The 16566-nt window shown below is 30.5% G+C and overlaps 1 protein-coding gene and 1 long non-coding RNA gene across 2 annotated transcripts in view; both read right to left on the bottom strand.

Annotated features, from left to right (window-relative positions):
* The window catches only part of LOC121114472 (agrin), a 30113-nt gene that overhangs the window by 7664 nt on the left and 5883 nt on the right, over positions 1-16566 (bottom strand). The gene's annotated exons all lie outside the window — the stretch shown is intronic.
* LOC121114473 (uncharacterized) lies at positions 1000-2264 on the bottom strand. The gene is made up of 2 exons (XR_011779080.1): positions 1975-2264; positions 1000-1556 (listed from the first exon to the last, which is right to left on the bottom strand). It is a non-coding gene; the product is annotated as an uncharacterized lncRNA (long non-coding RNA).

Raw genomic sequence — 16566 nt, 5'->3', positions numbered from 1 at the left:
AACTGACAACAGATGCTGATTAGATATGACTAGCTTTATCTCCGAGTGCCGCCATTTTCACGTTGAGGTCGCTAAACTTTTCAGACCACCTTCGTATGTAGTCATTCATAGAACAGATAAAAAAAAACACAATTTATATATATAATATGGAATATATATGTTTTCATGTAGTTATAACTAGTGTTGTGTCAGGCCTGATTTATTCGATCCAATCCAGTCCATTCTTAATACCGCTCCTTAAGACTGTCAGTCCTTCATTTCGTCAGTAACACTAGACCTGATTTAAAAAAGAAGAGATAAAATTTAGTGATGTCACCAAGGACCAAACTTTATAAGTTTTAGGACAGATATGCATGCAGGACTGAACTTGACCGGAATTTAGTTTTCAGTCCTAAAAAAGGACTCCCACAACACCATTTAAAAGGAAATGGAGAGCAGTGTTACCAAGTTTCTTATAAATTTCAAGACCCACGTTGTCATAGAAAATGTTGATATATTTTTTTATCTTATTAAAAATGGAACAGGATTCGTAGATGGTTCCCATTTTGGAAGTACGTGAATTGGATCCGACATCCCTAATATCAACAACCTATTTCAATATAACCTCAATAGCAGATGAAACTGCCTGAAAAAATTGCATATGAAAGATTATAATTGATCCTAACGATCTACCATTAAAAGAAAAATATCAATTAATTATAAAAATATATGAAATTTATATAAGTTTACAAAAGGTAAGCTACAATAGGATTCGTCCGTGATGCCATATGCGTGTGGATGAAATAAGTCCATGGTTCTTAAATGCATTTCTTATTGGTAAAAGATCGTTGGTTTTTCAAATTATCATTTACTATGATAAATACATATAATATCCCTTTAATTACCTAATTGATATGGAAACCATATGTCTATTTTGTATATTTCTGTACATTCCTAACATTTTTCATCATTAACTTACGTACATAGTTAAATGATAATGATACCCTTAATGGTTATACATTTTTGCATATTATGATTGTATTTCATTCCAATGGATTTTTTACATGTTACAATTAAAAATATGCTAATTATCTAACTATAAATAGGTTAATAATTTTAGATAAATAAATATTTTTTTAAAATATGTATCAATCACTTGTTTTTTTCAAAGTAGAAAAATGGAAATGATCCATCCTTTCCTTCCTTTTTGTGATCCACTTTGTTTGAACGAAAACCCAAGGAAGAATCATCTATTATCCGCTCTTTTATAGCACCTCCTCTTAATGAAGAATTGAATTTTTTTGGACGAAAAATATTTTTTCTAGTCTGGAAAGTATCTGAAGATTTCCTCAGGTTCAATCGATTGGGTAACTCATGCGACACATCATTAGACTCCAAGGCTCGTAAAACGAAATTTAATTTATCATGACAAAACTCTTCACAAATCAGAAATAGCATATGAACGTTCACTGATGGAACGATTTGAAGAGGGATAGTGGGATCACATCTACATATAGTCTTTGTACCAGGGGGTAAGAATTCTTGCCTCAATTGAAACTTAGCGCTAGATTCCAGGTCTTGAGAGAATGAATTTTTAATGTGATTACATTTTGTGAAAATATTAGTTAGTGTGGGCTGGACCCAGGGCCGTGCCACAGGTGGGAGCCTCCCATGTAGAAATTGCGTAGGGAAAAATAGGATGTCAGTTTGACTTTTAAGGTTTATTTACATAGTGGTTATTTTTTTATGAAAAAAAGTAATTAAAAAAGAAAAACGTCATTCAGTTAAAAATAAAGAAAATTATTTATAAAGTCCAATCATAATAATGAAATCTTAGGCTTAAAAAATGAGATGTCAGTCGGAAAATTTGAAAGAAATATTCCCTCTCCCCCCTCCCAAGGAAAGATCCTATGGACAGGCCTGAGTGTACCATTATTTATGTACAATGAACTTGCTAATACAGACAATAATACTTCACAGAATGTAATCATTAACCAAATATGGCTGTTCCTCCGACGAGGCGAATCCCATCTCCAGACATGTTCACTTGTTTAACACTACTTTGTTAATAAAACGGACTATTGAATATCTTAAATGTATATATATCTGTGTGATACAAGAGGAAAAACATAAATGAAGTTATATTTATCCAACTCAAGTATATGCATGGATAATTCTATAAAATAAAATATGTAGAAGAATAAATTGTTTGTTCTAATTATAAATGTCTTGAAACTATCTATTTGTTTGACGGCGTTTTTTTGACATTACTTTATCACTGTCGTATACAATTTGTAAGATAATTGCAGTAACAGAAAAAGAAAAGAAGAAGCTTCCATGTGATGGTTTTAAAAATGAGACTTACTCATTGGTAAGTATTCTGTGGCACACACTATCAAGTAATTTGAACTGATCAAAAAGAAATGATTGGATGATGGGGAGTGGACCCTTCGAGTAATATACATTTTAATTACTTCTAAAATCAAAATGAGACGAACTGGGGATGCATAAAATATGGAGGGAGGCATGCCCCCTAGCCCTTCATCCTAAATGCAACCTATGCATAATTTAATAGCTTGTATTTATAATGACCAGTGTTAAATATGTATAATTTAGATAAAGTGCTATGAGACGTATTAATTACAACTTGTACAAAATCCTATCTTGTTCACAATTTGCCTCAAATATGTATGTTTTTAGCTTATCTCCTGAGGTCCTGGGATACTGTTTTGCAGGATTTATCGGGGGTTTACACCTACAGCAAATCCAGTATGTTATTATTTAATAATATGAGCTCCATTTGAATTATAATGAAGTTTATACTTCATTGACTTTTATCCCATGGGTAGGGTTTTGCATTTCACAATTATTCTACCTCCAGCTCTGCCAAAAATTAGGCTTTACATCAATTACTATTTAATTATGTTTTTTTTGGGGGGGATTGGATAACGTTATGGAATTCCTAAAAAAGGGACATTGTGCTCTTAAAAAAATCAAATCCGTGTACTATTAGTGATGATGATTAGAATATGAATTCAGAATATTTGAACTTAAAATCTATTTTTTTTTTCGAAATTATGAAAAGAAAGGTTAAATTTCACTATTTACTAACGTAGAAGCGTTTACAGGGGCTATAGCCCCCTCTCCCATATTAAGGCATTTTTGCCCTTTACTAGAAAGTTTAATATTTGAAATAAAATTTGCTAGAAATTTTTCTCCAAAAAATTGTATATTTATATAATTTTTGAAATTTTTCTCCCAAAAATTTAATTTTTTGTAAATAAGTGTGAATTTTTGAAAAATTTTCCGACAAAACTTAATATTTGAAATTGTTTTCTAAAAATTTAATATTTGAAACTTTTTACCTGTGGATTTTATAATTTTTTTCACGAAAAATTTAATTTTTTGTGAATAGCTGTAGAATTTTTTTTCCCTAAAAGTTAACTTTTGAAATTTTTTGGGAATAGTTATGGTATTTTGAAATATTTCCCGAAAGTAAAAACCAAGCCTCCCAAAATGTAATCCTGCGGGCGCCCCTGAAACAGGATCTATATATTCCCCGTTATTCCACTCAACGACAATTTCTTGAGGAATGAGAAATACTACTATGTATACTATCTACATATTAATTAGAGTATAAAATGACTTAAGTTTCTAAGCTAGAGGCTAAAATAGATTTGTCGGTTTTTAATTCTAAACATCACATTACATAGGAATTGAAATAAGATTGCTTTTAAAAAACAAGAATTCCTTTTAGTATTATGCTCATTTAGAATATCTATGTGATTGATAAGCGAGAGTAGGGCAACAACATATGTACATACATTATACACACAAAGATACGAATATTCTTTGCTCTATATACCTGTCATAACTTTTTATTGAAGAAGTTTTATACTCTTAGTTAATAATACATCAAATATATTATTATCATGTCCCAATGCAAAACAAATACAAAAAAAGAGACCATTCGTACTCATATTTGGATAAAATGTTGGAGTGTAATGAACAAGTTATATGCAACTATGAAGTTTAATCCTATTCTGAATACAAAAAAGAAAAAAAAAAGTCAATAAGTCATACTTAGGCTCTATTTTTTTTTGGAGGGAGTAGGAAGGTCGTTTGAAAAGTCCGAGAGATGGCACTACTATTGTTTATCAAGGTTGTGCTTAGTTAGTAGCATTTTCTTGGAAGAACAATCACCAACTTTCAGCATGATCGGTCTATTTCTTTCTTTTTAGCATTCGTTTGAATCGAAAAATCGACCGGAAAGATTATGGGGACTATCTTTTGGATTTGTTAGGAATACTCCTCATTGACAATTTGGAAAAGGGTAGACCTATTAGAGGTGCATATTCTTTTATTGTTATTGGACCGATTAAAAACCGAGCTGCTAGAAAAACGCTCACGATTGGCCCACTACAAAGTCATTACCTATAACGACAATGCACCAGCTCACACCTCAGCAGTCGTGGACGCAAAATTAATGGAAATAGTGTTCCAACTCGAAATGTCCATAGGACTAGTAATCTCACGCACCTTCACTCTTCTGTCATCCATCATCACATCATGTATTCCAGAATGTTCAGCGTAACTTGTGTCCATATGGCCACTCTTAAAATTCTCAAACCACTTACAAATTGTTTTAATCGATGGTGTAGAGTCCGCATAATGTTTATCAAGCTTCTTTTTAGTCTCTTGAGGGGTTTTGCCTTTGATAAAGTAATGTTTGATCAACACACGAAATTCTTTTTGTCCATTTTTGAAAATCCCTCTACTTCCCCGATTCGAAGGAATGCCAAACAGAAAGAAAAAAGACCGATCTGGCTGAAAGTTGATGTGTGTTCTTCCAAGAGATGCTACTAACTGAACATAGCCTCGATACGCGCCAGTAGTGACATCTCTTGTACTTTACACGGACTTTTCAAAGGACTCTCGTATACTCTCTATAAGGGTTGTGATCAAGATGACTATAGTTGAGACCCTGAGCGATAGAGACCAAAAAATGAATTTTTAGTATAAAGTCAAACCTATATTAACCAATTTGTATACTTTAATTTTAATTTGTTACATTTTAAATTATAGTAGTATGGAAATATATGTACAAAATTTGAGACTGATTTTTTAAAATTTCATTTCTATACAAAGAGTTAGTATCAAATTATATCTCACTTGGACAACATTTATTATTATTTTTTTTTAACATGCATACTGTAACTTTATGTTCTATAGTACTATAAGAATAATCCAGGGATATGTGTAAAAATTTTGAGACTTATATTTAGATCAATTTTATATTAAAAAAATTATCATTTCAATAGATATAGGTGTGTATATGCACGGAATTACTAGTGTATAGCCCCGCTTTTAATAAAATATGACATTAATACAGTAGACTTAGTTAATGTATACATTTGTCAGTCTCGGCCATTGTAGGTTTAGGGGTCAGGGAAAGGAAACTGACAAAGTGACCTCTTCAATTACTTTTGGTATGTTGGAACAACTCAAAAGTTGAAAATAGTAGATGAAATAAAAAATAAAAAGGAACTTATGTAGAAGGTGTGCTGGAGGGGCTGTATCCCCCAATATTCAAATATCCAAAAAAAAATTAATTTTTCAAATTGGTTTTATAAAAAAAATATTTTAGAATTTTTTTCCCAAAAAAATTTAATATTAAAATATAATTTTTGAATTTTTTAGTGAACGACTGTAGATTTTTGAAATTTATTCCAAAAAAATTTCAGTTTTTGTGAATTGCTATTGATTTTTGAAATTATTTTTCCAAAAATTTGATATTTGAAATTTTTCTTGAAATTATCATCTTTGGATTAAAAAAAATCATTTTGCGACTCCCCTGCATAAGGAAACCATTTATTTCTAGGTAGAGATGGTATAACATTCATTTCCGGAGGGGAAAGACAGAAATATGGTAAAAACATTAACTTTTGTGCGTACATAATCACTTGTCAAGAGAGGATATAACAATTTTTGTTTTCTACTTGACAATCTATATAATTTAAACAAAGTGATGTTTAATACAGGTTCATTTATGGATCTATGTAGTAGCTATTCAATGATTTGTGTGACTGCTGGCCAGGGATTGCACGGATATCCTTAATACAGTTTTTTATTGTACGAAATTCCTGCATGGGAACTAATATGACCATTTCGTGCGGTGACACACTCAAATCAAGTGCCGTTAGACAAGGTTTGACTAAAGTTAATTTGGTGTTGACTTTGACAACGAGGCCTAGACAAAATTCTCAATAATTTAAGAGGTCTAAACCTTCAAAAATAGGCTTGATAACTTTTACTGATCTATGTAGATTACCACATTACTAATCAAGACCAAGTTGAAACTTCCTTTATTTTAGAAAAGAAAGAAATTTTCTATCGCTAACAATAATACTAAGACATGTTCAAAAAATTTAAGACCAGAGCTTCATCATTACTCTGTATTCTAATTATTTTACCGCTTAGAATTAAGCTTAGTCTGTGTATAGAAGATGTTGGAAAGTTTTTGTTATAAAAGTTATATCTTGAAAATTACAGAATACCTTTGAATACTGTTGTCATCATCTTCAATTATTGAAAAAGAAAAAAACCAATAAAAGAAAAAAAAAGAATATAAATTGATTAGTTGAAAGGATTTCCCTTGTTATTCAAATGACATTTTCCAAAAACAATAGAATATATTTTGATTACAATTTTATATATTATGGTTAGACAACCATATATTTTCTAATAGTTCAATTGTTTAACGATATTTCACATGACATAAATACATACATATTATTTACATTGTACGCATACCAAATACTACTCTATACTCAGTACAGAGTTTCAAAGAGAAATTGAAATGTGATTTTTGGTTCGATGAAGCATATCCATGTTTTGTTTTATTTAAATATTGAAACCGCTTAAATCAATACATACATGTGATGCCAATTTCTTTTAAAATAAAACAAAAGACAGCGAGTTAACTAACTAAATGGATACGCCTATCCAGGCCTATATATGGATACCTAGGTACTGCCTACTCTTTTTTGAATAGATAGTTGCAAAGTCATGTGAAAATAACAAAGTGGTGAATTGTTGAACACCTATTTATACAGATGTATTAGGGTGGGTCGGAAAAATCAACGTTTGTCTTGGACTTGTCTCTTTTTCTAATAACACAAAGTCCTATAAGCTTAAATAAATTTTATGCCAATACAAAAAATAGCTAATTGATATTTATTGCATTAAAAAGTAATTTATCTACAAAACAAATCCTTATTTAGTGCACTTTTCTCTTCTGGTGAGTATTAAAATTTATACTTAAAAATAAAAACATCAGAAAATGTTGATCAATTTACAATTTTAGTCAAAAGTTTCTATATTTTTGGCATAGTAATATATTTTTACTTTAAGAACCGATTCAGAGGGTAAGAGAAAAACAAAATCAAAAGACATTGATCTTTTAAGCCACCCTAATATGTAAACTTCTTATCTTTTATTACTTATATAATCGACACAATGGACATCACTTTCTGAGGGAGAGAAAGTGGACGTGAAAAATAAAAACTGAAGATTTTACAAAGATAACTTGCCTCATTGACACCAAAATTCATAAAATGAGCTGAATAGATTCATTTTCAAGAGGGGAACTTTCACTTACACAAAAAATAAAACCCTTATATGAATCATTTGCTCTAATTTTGTATGCACTTATCCATATATAAATATATGTATAATCTAGTTTAATATTGTGTAAGTAAAGTAGTCTCTTTATGAGCAATTTTATATAAGATCTTAAAGTGAAAAGTCATAAAATATACGATCAAAGAATGTAAAGCTCTAATAAAATGGAATCCATTAAATCTTGAAACATTGAAGACATAGTTTCTTTTTATCGCTTTTCTTCTCCATCTATTTAATATAAGGGTATGGAGATATACATATAATGCTGGCCTAAAAAGTTAAAGCCCCTAACTAATAAAATTTCGAAATATATAAGGTCTCATCTAATTTTCTTGTGAGCAATATTCACATGACAATATTATAAAGGGGAATCTTCCAAGAACCGTATTACGTATAAAATATACACAACCAGTTAAAACACTTTTTGAAGATACCAACTTACACAGAGCAATCACTCTTTAACTATAAAGAGATAAAAAAATCTCTGTTATATGGTAGTTTGTTAACTCTATGTTACGATGACTTTTTCAACTGTTGAACTATTTAATAGCTGTAATTGATATTCACTGCATATCAATTAATAATAGAGGGGAACAATTAGGGCGGGAAATTTATTACAAATGAATGGAAAACAATAATCGAATTTATCAATGACCGCAGAATTCAAAACTGATCTCAGTTTGTAACATTTTGGAATATTGAAATTCTCTACTCATGGAGAATGGATAGCTTTATTCTTTTGATCCTGGTATCTCATTCGCAAGGAAAGAGTCTAATTCTCCTCCCTAATGAGGTTTAGTAGTTTTCTTCGGATGAATTCGCCTCTTGTCGTCCCTTGGAGAATTCGGAATCCAAATTCGAACATATCTTGAGATAGATGATCAAGTTAGAAGTATCTTCCTACAATTCCATAGATCTTCCTTTTACAGGACATGATGTCATGAAATTGCAATTGAAATAGGAAAACATATGATGATAAATATGACTATTTGCAAGGTAAAATATGACTCTGAACGATAAAAATTCCAAATTACTATAATCCCAGATATTTCAGAATTCAGATAATTGAAAGAAAACTGAGATCTGTTTTGGATTCTGCACTCAACGATAAATTCCTTTTTTGACTTGAATTCATTTGTACAAAATGAGTGTTCCCTCTATAATTATTTGAATGAAACAAATCAAACATCAGTATGCTTCAGTAAGGTTCAAAATATCGGCAGCTGACCCATAAGTGCATTGGGGATACCATTGTTTAAAAATCAAAATTTACACTGTATTTTTTTGTTAATTCTCAATATTTTTACTACTCTTGTCCCTAATAGATAAATGTTCTTAACTTTGATTGGTTGAAGGACCGTTGGTAAGCAGTTCCAATCGTGCTATACGCCCCTCCATTGCCATGAATATGGATTGAACGTGTAATTCTAGCTCTTGTTAAGCTGTGAACAATTACTTACTACTATTAAATGAAGAATAGTATCCCAGTTGGAAAGAATAGGCTAATTACATGCAACAGATTTTGAGCCTTTTTTTCTCTTTTTGTGTGGAGGAGAGGTTGAGTAATGCTGTATAGATATGTAAATTTTTTATCTTATTTTAGATAAATTGATTTTTCCATAATGTTTTATTTCATACTCTCCTCAAAATATATAGAATGTGGCCTCTTTGTATTACTCCAACATATTAAATGAACATTAATTTGAAACATATTGAGACTCATAATTTAAATAGCACTTATATTCAATACATTATTAAATCTAAGTTTCCAAATACAATAATAAATATAACTACAAGTCTCAGTGGATATCAAATAATCACATAGACACACAAAAATGACTTGATGTAATGAATAAGCCAACTCATATTGCATTTATATATAATTAAATATGCATGTAGGTATTGAACCTTTTGTGGTTTCTCTCTCTGGATCTCTTTTTCCGGGGATTTCTTGCACACATATGCAAAATTCCTAGGTAATCCCGCATTTAATAAATATAATTGTGTATGATACCTCGTAGACTTTTAATTAGAGATGGGGATTACTCTGAATAGGAGAATTGGGTATTTTTTTTGGAATCGAAATCGGCATGGGAAAATAATGTTTAATTTGCGATTCTGATTCTTATTTAGTACTGGTATTTAACTATTTATTACTTTTCTAACTTATGAAAAAAAAGTTTGTCAAAAAATTTAATATTTGAAACTTTTTTTTTTTTTTCTCAAAAAAATTTAATTTTCTGTGAGTAAACTATGTATTTTTGAAATTTTTCTCCAAAAAGTTTAATATTTAAATTTTTTTCAAAAAATTTTATATAATAAATATAATTTTTGAATTTATTTTCAAAAAAAATTATTTTTTTGAGAACAACTGGAGATTTCATCATAGCTATTTTGAACTATTATTTAAAATATTAAAGAATCGGGATCGGGATTTTTTTTGGAATCGTCCCATAACTAACGCGCATGACTGGCTCTGTATTCTGGTCAACTCCCAGCTCCACCAAAAATGAGCTCTTTCATCTTTTACTCTTCAAGTTTTTTTTAATATTGGTGATTGGATACATTTACGGAATAACAAAAAGCGGGACCTAGTGCTCTAAATAAACAACTAAAACCCTATCAGCGATAAATAATCGATGTAAGAAAATTATAATTATGAGTAAAATGATTTCTTTGTTCGGAGAGCATAAAAAGATATACTTAAATTTCAGAGGAGATATTATTTACAAACAAAACTTCAAGGACAATTTACCAAAAAAGGGCAACCCTTCTGTACCTATGTATGTACTTGGTCGTATCAACAGCTTTCCTAGAGGTGTAATATGTATATATATAATATGTGGATTTGTATGAAATTACATTCGTTTTCTCGCTTTTATATCTAGAAAAAAATTCGAATAATAACAATATAATAATTTATATTGTAGGTATTATTATGGTCCTATATGCAATGAGATTACATTTCCCCTAGGCATATTCAATTTATAAATGCATACATATGTAGAACCTATGTGTTAGATACAAGAATTACATACGTATATGAATCATAATCATAATAATTATCTTAATCGAGATATATTCCTTGTTAGATACAGTGTTACAATAATTATAGTTTAGTTTCTAACTTTCTTCATTATCATACATATATGTACCTAGTGCCCACATTGTACAGTAAGTAGTAATACCGAACACAATACAAAGTTGTTCTTTTTTTATTGAACTAAAAATAAGTACATTTAATCATGTACTGCTATTGCTCGCTACTCCGGAACCACTAGACGTACCGGGCTAGCAACAAATTTAAAATGGTACTATACTCAATGGGGCATGAACGTTGTTTACTTATATTTGTTTGTAAACAAAGCACCAGAGAGTGGTGCGTCTTGTGGCAAAATAATACAACTCCCTGAACAATAATATTATTTATTACTAGCACAAACACGCTATCTTAGCCAATGAAAATTATAAATATTTATTGATATTTAGTTTCTTTATGTATAATTCTAAACTAAGACGATCTACTATACAATAAACTATAAACATATAATAGGTCAATTTTTATTGTATAACCTTCTTGTTTACAACATTTTTTGTTGTAAATTTGATGTAAATATAATCAAACTTGCACCCTCTTTTTAACACTCTTGAAAGTGCTACATATAATTGACCATGTTAAAATACTGATTTTGGTAAATATAGAAAGTAACTTTTTCAAATGTTTGACCCTGTGATTTATTTATTGTCATTACCGTTGCCAACTTCCTATGTTCCTTCTTCAACTATAATGAAAATTGAAGATTCATACTAAGATTTACTCGCTCATCTTCTTTCTAAATCTCTTTTTTAATTCGTATTTAACAATAATTCGTTTTTTGGATTTTTAATTTTTTTGGTACATTTTCGAATTGACAAACCCTACCTTAAAAAACTTTGAGGCACGGGGAATCGCTCTTGTTTTAGGAAAAAACAACAACATGTTTTCTTAAAATCAAATTTTCTCTCCAGAGTCCAGAAATCTGGTCTGATCAGAATTTAACATAGCCTTACGTACGTTACTAAATTTTTTGAAAAACTTTTACTTTCATGTCTAAAGTCTGTATTTGTCTCCGTTTTTGAAATAAATGCGTTTCTATCATAGTTTTTCTGACCGGAACGTACATCTCTCACACACATAAATTATTTTAGTACTATGTAGGATATAATATAGAGGTATGTTACTCACATAGAGGACCCTGTCAAAATTCTTTTGTGTATGCATCATTTTTTAAACAACAAGCTACAGACTATCACACCACCTTGCGGATAATTTATAGTTTCCTCATGTCCTATTGGTATTGAAATTGGTACTTGCATCCTCAATATGTCATATAAAGGTTGAAACCTTGAAGACAAAGATTTTGAACCTGTCACGTCAACCTTTTTATCAATTCTCTACTTCGATTGTCAAAAGGGAAATAAATTAAAAAAATCAAACATATGATTTTCTTCTTTATTTGTGTTGTGGTCAACTGTTAATTATTACGTAATTTGAACTGGACATTTATCTATATAAGAATCAATTACTGTGTGTATGAATTGCCACTTATTCTAAACAAAGGTCCTTGATTCACATAGGTTCACATGATTCATACTCGACGTGGTTCTTTTTCTATATGATTTTTAACATCTCCTCCATGTAGATTTATATATTTCTACAAAAAAACCTTCTTTTTTTAAAAATCCTTTATCTATTTTTCTACCTAATTTTCATAGTCGTATATTAGAAGCAACATTTATGTATATATAAGATCTCTTGGACGTAAATTTCATACGGAAGGAAGTTGTTAAAAAGCCTCAATCTTCATAATATATACTTATGTATATATATTCTATGTACATTTACTTTTGGCCAGGTGACATCTACTCATGTACATTTAGACATAGGTCTATATTTCTGTATGGTCATTAATGTTAGACTGAGCCATTTATTAGTTTTTATAATCCCCCTCTCTTTTATGCATTTATGTACGGAAAAGTATTAATATGTACTCGTATCTCTAGAGAGAGAAAAGGTGGAAAATGTTGCTCCTTCAGAAAGAACAAAGAGGGATTCAATTTCATATTTTGACTCCTCTAAAAAAATTGAATTCGGAATTAATTAGCGAGAGATATGAGTTATTTTATGTACTATTCAAAATGTATAAATCAATTCGTTTTGGTGATCCAATCATTGATAGTTCCACATTATTTAATAGTATTGTGTTCATGTCATTGTTGTAAATAATAGCGATTAAATATACTATATTTTTACTTTTTGGTGTCGTACGAAAAATAGTGTTGTGTTGAGGAAAGACCAAGATTTTGAGGAATCGAGACTGGGGATGTCACAGATCCTATTTTCATGGTTCAATGGATCTTTACTCAAAAATTCGTGGGTCATATGTAAACTTATGATTGTTATAATCCGAGCAGCAATTAGGTACTTACTATTTGGCAATCATGACAATGTTTTGAGAGCCCTCATATATATTAAAGGCTTCGAAAGAAAAAGGAAGGAAATACGTTAATTTATTTATTTATCCTGTATCAGACAACCTTACTTCCAAGAATAAGGCTCCAAATCGGTGGGTGGAACCAGCGCTGGAATGTATTTGCAAGTGTGAGGGGGGAAATCTTACAAAATTATGACACTTAAAATTTTTGCCCAGGCCCATTTTTTTAATTTTGATAACTATATCAAATTCTTTTTAAAAAAAAGGGGGTATGGTTCCCAACTCCACTAGTTGGTTTCAGTTAGCCATTTTTTCCAACCTATGGAATTATTATTCAATAATTGGTGGGGATTGCTCAAATCTTAATAAGAGCTAATTTGATTTAACCGATCAACGTTCAGAACACTGATTCGAAGAAAAAAAGTAGAAACAATACAGTGCAAGTTTGTATATTAGCGAAGTAACAAAGTGTTATATCACGGTGTTACCTTTATTGTATTTCGGAAACTTTCATTACAAAAAAGAAATAGAAGAAGACCCTAAAATCTGTTACTGGTAGTTTGCCAATCATCTCAAACAACAGTGTTATTGTTTAATAAAGGTTGGGAACTGTTTACATCTTATAAAGAGCTAATACGAGTTGAACCAATCATTATTCAAAACACTGATAAGGTGAAAAGACGCAAAACAATTAACTGCTGACAAAAAATACAGAGTCAATTTGTATGTTAGTCAGGTAACGCTTGGATATTTGAAAACAAACAACTGTCTTAGAGAAGCAATAACAAAGTGGAGAGACCTCATGTAATGGTGTCAGTGTAATCAAATGAAATCAATTTAAAGATCGGATTATCATAAATTCAAAATGTCTTCCCTCTTTAAGAAACGGAACACGTTTCCCATTTTGATGCGACCTTTGAGATTCGTATATGGCCAGACTGAGACCAATCTTGAAAATTACATATGTATTATTCAATTACTTTACATTAAGGATCTATTTAAAAAAAATAGAAAAATGGTTTGTATCTATTTACAGGATAAATAGTAACTATACTGATCAAGTAGGGCAATGAAAAACATTTTCTTACCAATTTCTACAATGTTTCCCTATTAGATTAATTTGCTTTACCGTTCCAACTTTTATCTAAGGAAGAAACCTGCTCTTCAGTAGTCTTGTCTCTGATTATCATCAATGAACCAACTATTATTTTGTAAATAAAAAACCCAATTAGTCATGCTTCAAATAAACCCTTCCCTGTAAAAACAACTAAAAAACCAAGGCGTTATTTATTTTCCCTTAAAATAGGTTGTGTTTTGATTGTATTTTCTCAAAATTGGATAATTTCACTTTAAATATAGCTTTGAAATGAAAATAAACTTTTAAACTTTTTTCCATGTGGATTATAGGAAATTTTGGCATCACTGAAATCAAAAGACAAGGCTATATTAAATAACATTGAGTATTACCTTTCAAATTTAATTTTTTTGCAATATTTATTTTACCCTTCATATAAATATGTGCTAGGTCTACAACATGACTGCTTAGTAAGCGGCTTAGTTCCTCCATATGAAAGAAAGGTACAAATCGTGATTCATGACCATGCAACAATTTCTAAATTGATATCATACCTATGTACATATGTTTACAAACTCTATTAAAAAGTATCACACATAGGTACGTAGCAAAGCGATCATTATCAATAATAAACGCGTAATTCACGCTTCCCAAATAAACGTTGCAAATTCTGTTTCATTAATTTTTTTAACAACTCCCTCTTTCTTATACAGTTATGTTATTCATGATATTACCATGCAAATTTCTTTTATTGCATGTACCTGAAGTCCATGAAGAGTATGCTTGGTGTACACTAGTTCGGTCCAAATATACTTAAACACATTCCATAGCTAAGACTATTGTAGCACAGCATCATTGCATATACATATCTATGTACAAATTACAGAACGGTTTTTTATTCGCTACTACTTCAAACAATCATAAAAATAATTATTAAAATACAAAAAGAAGAAATAAACTGTTTCCACTTCCTAAATAAGAGATAAGAGAGCAAAATTTCTTATGGCCCCTCTCTGAAATAAACCCTTTCAACCGTAATGCACATTCATATCTTATCTTCATATATAACAACTCCAAAATAGACATATGAACATAACATATATTATTCTTCATCATGTGTATACAAACAATTCATGCTCCAGAAACAGAGCTGTACATTTATAATGGAATAATGATAATTAATTATTAATGAGGATGTATCTGTCTCAAAGTTTTTAGGATGCGTTCCATCGGAGGCAAAAAACGTGGAACTGTGGTACCCAATCTTTTTCTAATTGCGGACCGGTCAACATTTGACAATTTACAGTGGATGGAGGGGGTGAAATAATAATAAAAACGCGGTGTACTCACATGGAACATTATTAGCAGATTACTCCAACATTAAAATGCCTTTACAGCATTAGGAAATGGTAACTTTATTAGCATAGAGCTCCAATAACGTAACGTTGTTATAACATCAAAAACAGCCCGTTTATGGGAGCCTAGTTGCTTGTTTCTTTGCAACTAGATGGTAACTTCTGGAGGCCTGTTTCATACTCCTTTTCCTAGCTGGGTTAAATTTTGAAGTCCGAGTGAGGAGGATACTCTCATTTGAAAATAAAAGACCTCTCGAATTAGACTGGGGCTTACCACTCTCTCTACAGTTGGGGTAGACAATATTAAGATTCAATCCAAATAACAAAAAAGCACGAAGAACATACAGTAGGCATTGTACCTGGTGCCAATGAACTGAGTTATTCACAGACTAGGGGTTTGGGAATAATGCCACAAAAGACCTTTTGATAAATGAGATATCTACCAGATACGTCATCATAAATCAATCCTCCATAATTTTAATAAGCCTAATTTATACATTAATAAGGGCTAAATTAGTAATAATGACACAATATTCACGTGTTTGAAAGGTACAATTCAAAATGTACATAAACACATTCAAATGCTAAACTGAGATTGTACTTTACTATAATATGTATTAGTAAAGTTGATACCTTCTAGAGGGCTCTTTAAAATGAGGGAATTTTTCATGGACGGATAACAGGGAAGGGACGGATTTTAAGTCCCATATGAGGGATCCATGCAACCCTAGTAATTAATATTTATCAACTACATTATATATTCATACAATATAGAGTAATATGGAATACGCTGAAGTTCATTACGGAAAAAGAGTTTTGCCTTGAGGCTCTACGAATAATCTAATCCCCACTTTCCTTGAGTAATGCATACTAAGTAGGTACACAAAGAATAATTTTCTTTTATAAAAATATATTATTGCTTCCCTCAAACCCAATTTTTAACGACTCTTCCCAAAGAGTTATTACAGATACATCTATGTATAATATTATGAATGTGTGA

The sequence above is a fragment of the Lepeophtheirus salmonis genome, chromosome 3 (genome assembly GCF_016086655.4).
Source record: "Lepeophtheirus salmonis chromosome 3, UVic_Lsal_1.4, whole genome shotgun sequence".
Classification (NCBI taxonomy): Eukaryota; Metazoa; Arthropoda; class Copepoda; order Siphonostomatoida; family Caligidae; genus Lepeophtheirus; species Lepeophtheirus salmonis.
Note: the sequence above shows the minus strand (reverse complement) of the source record. Positions and strands in the feature narration are given on the sequence as shown.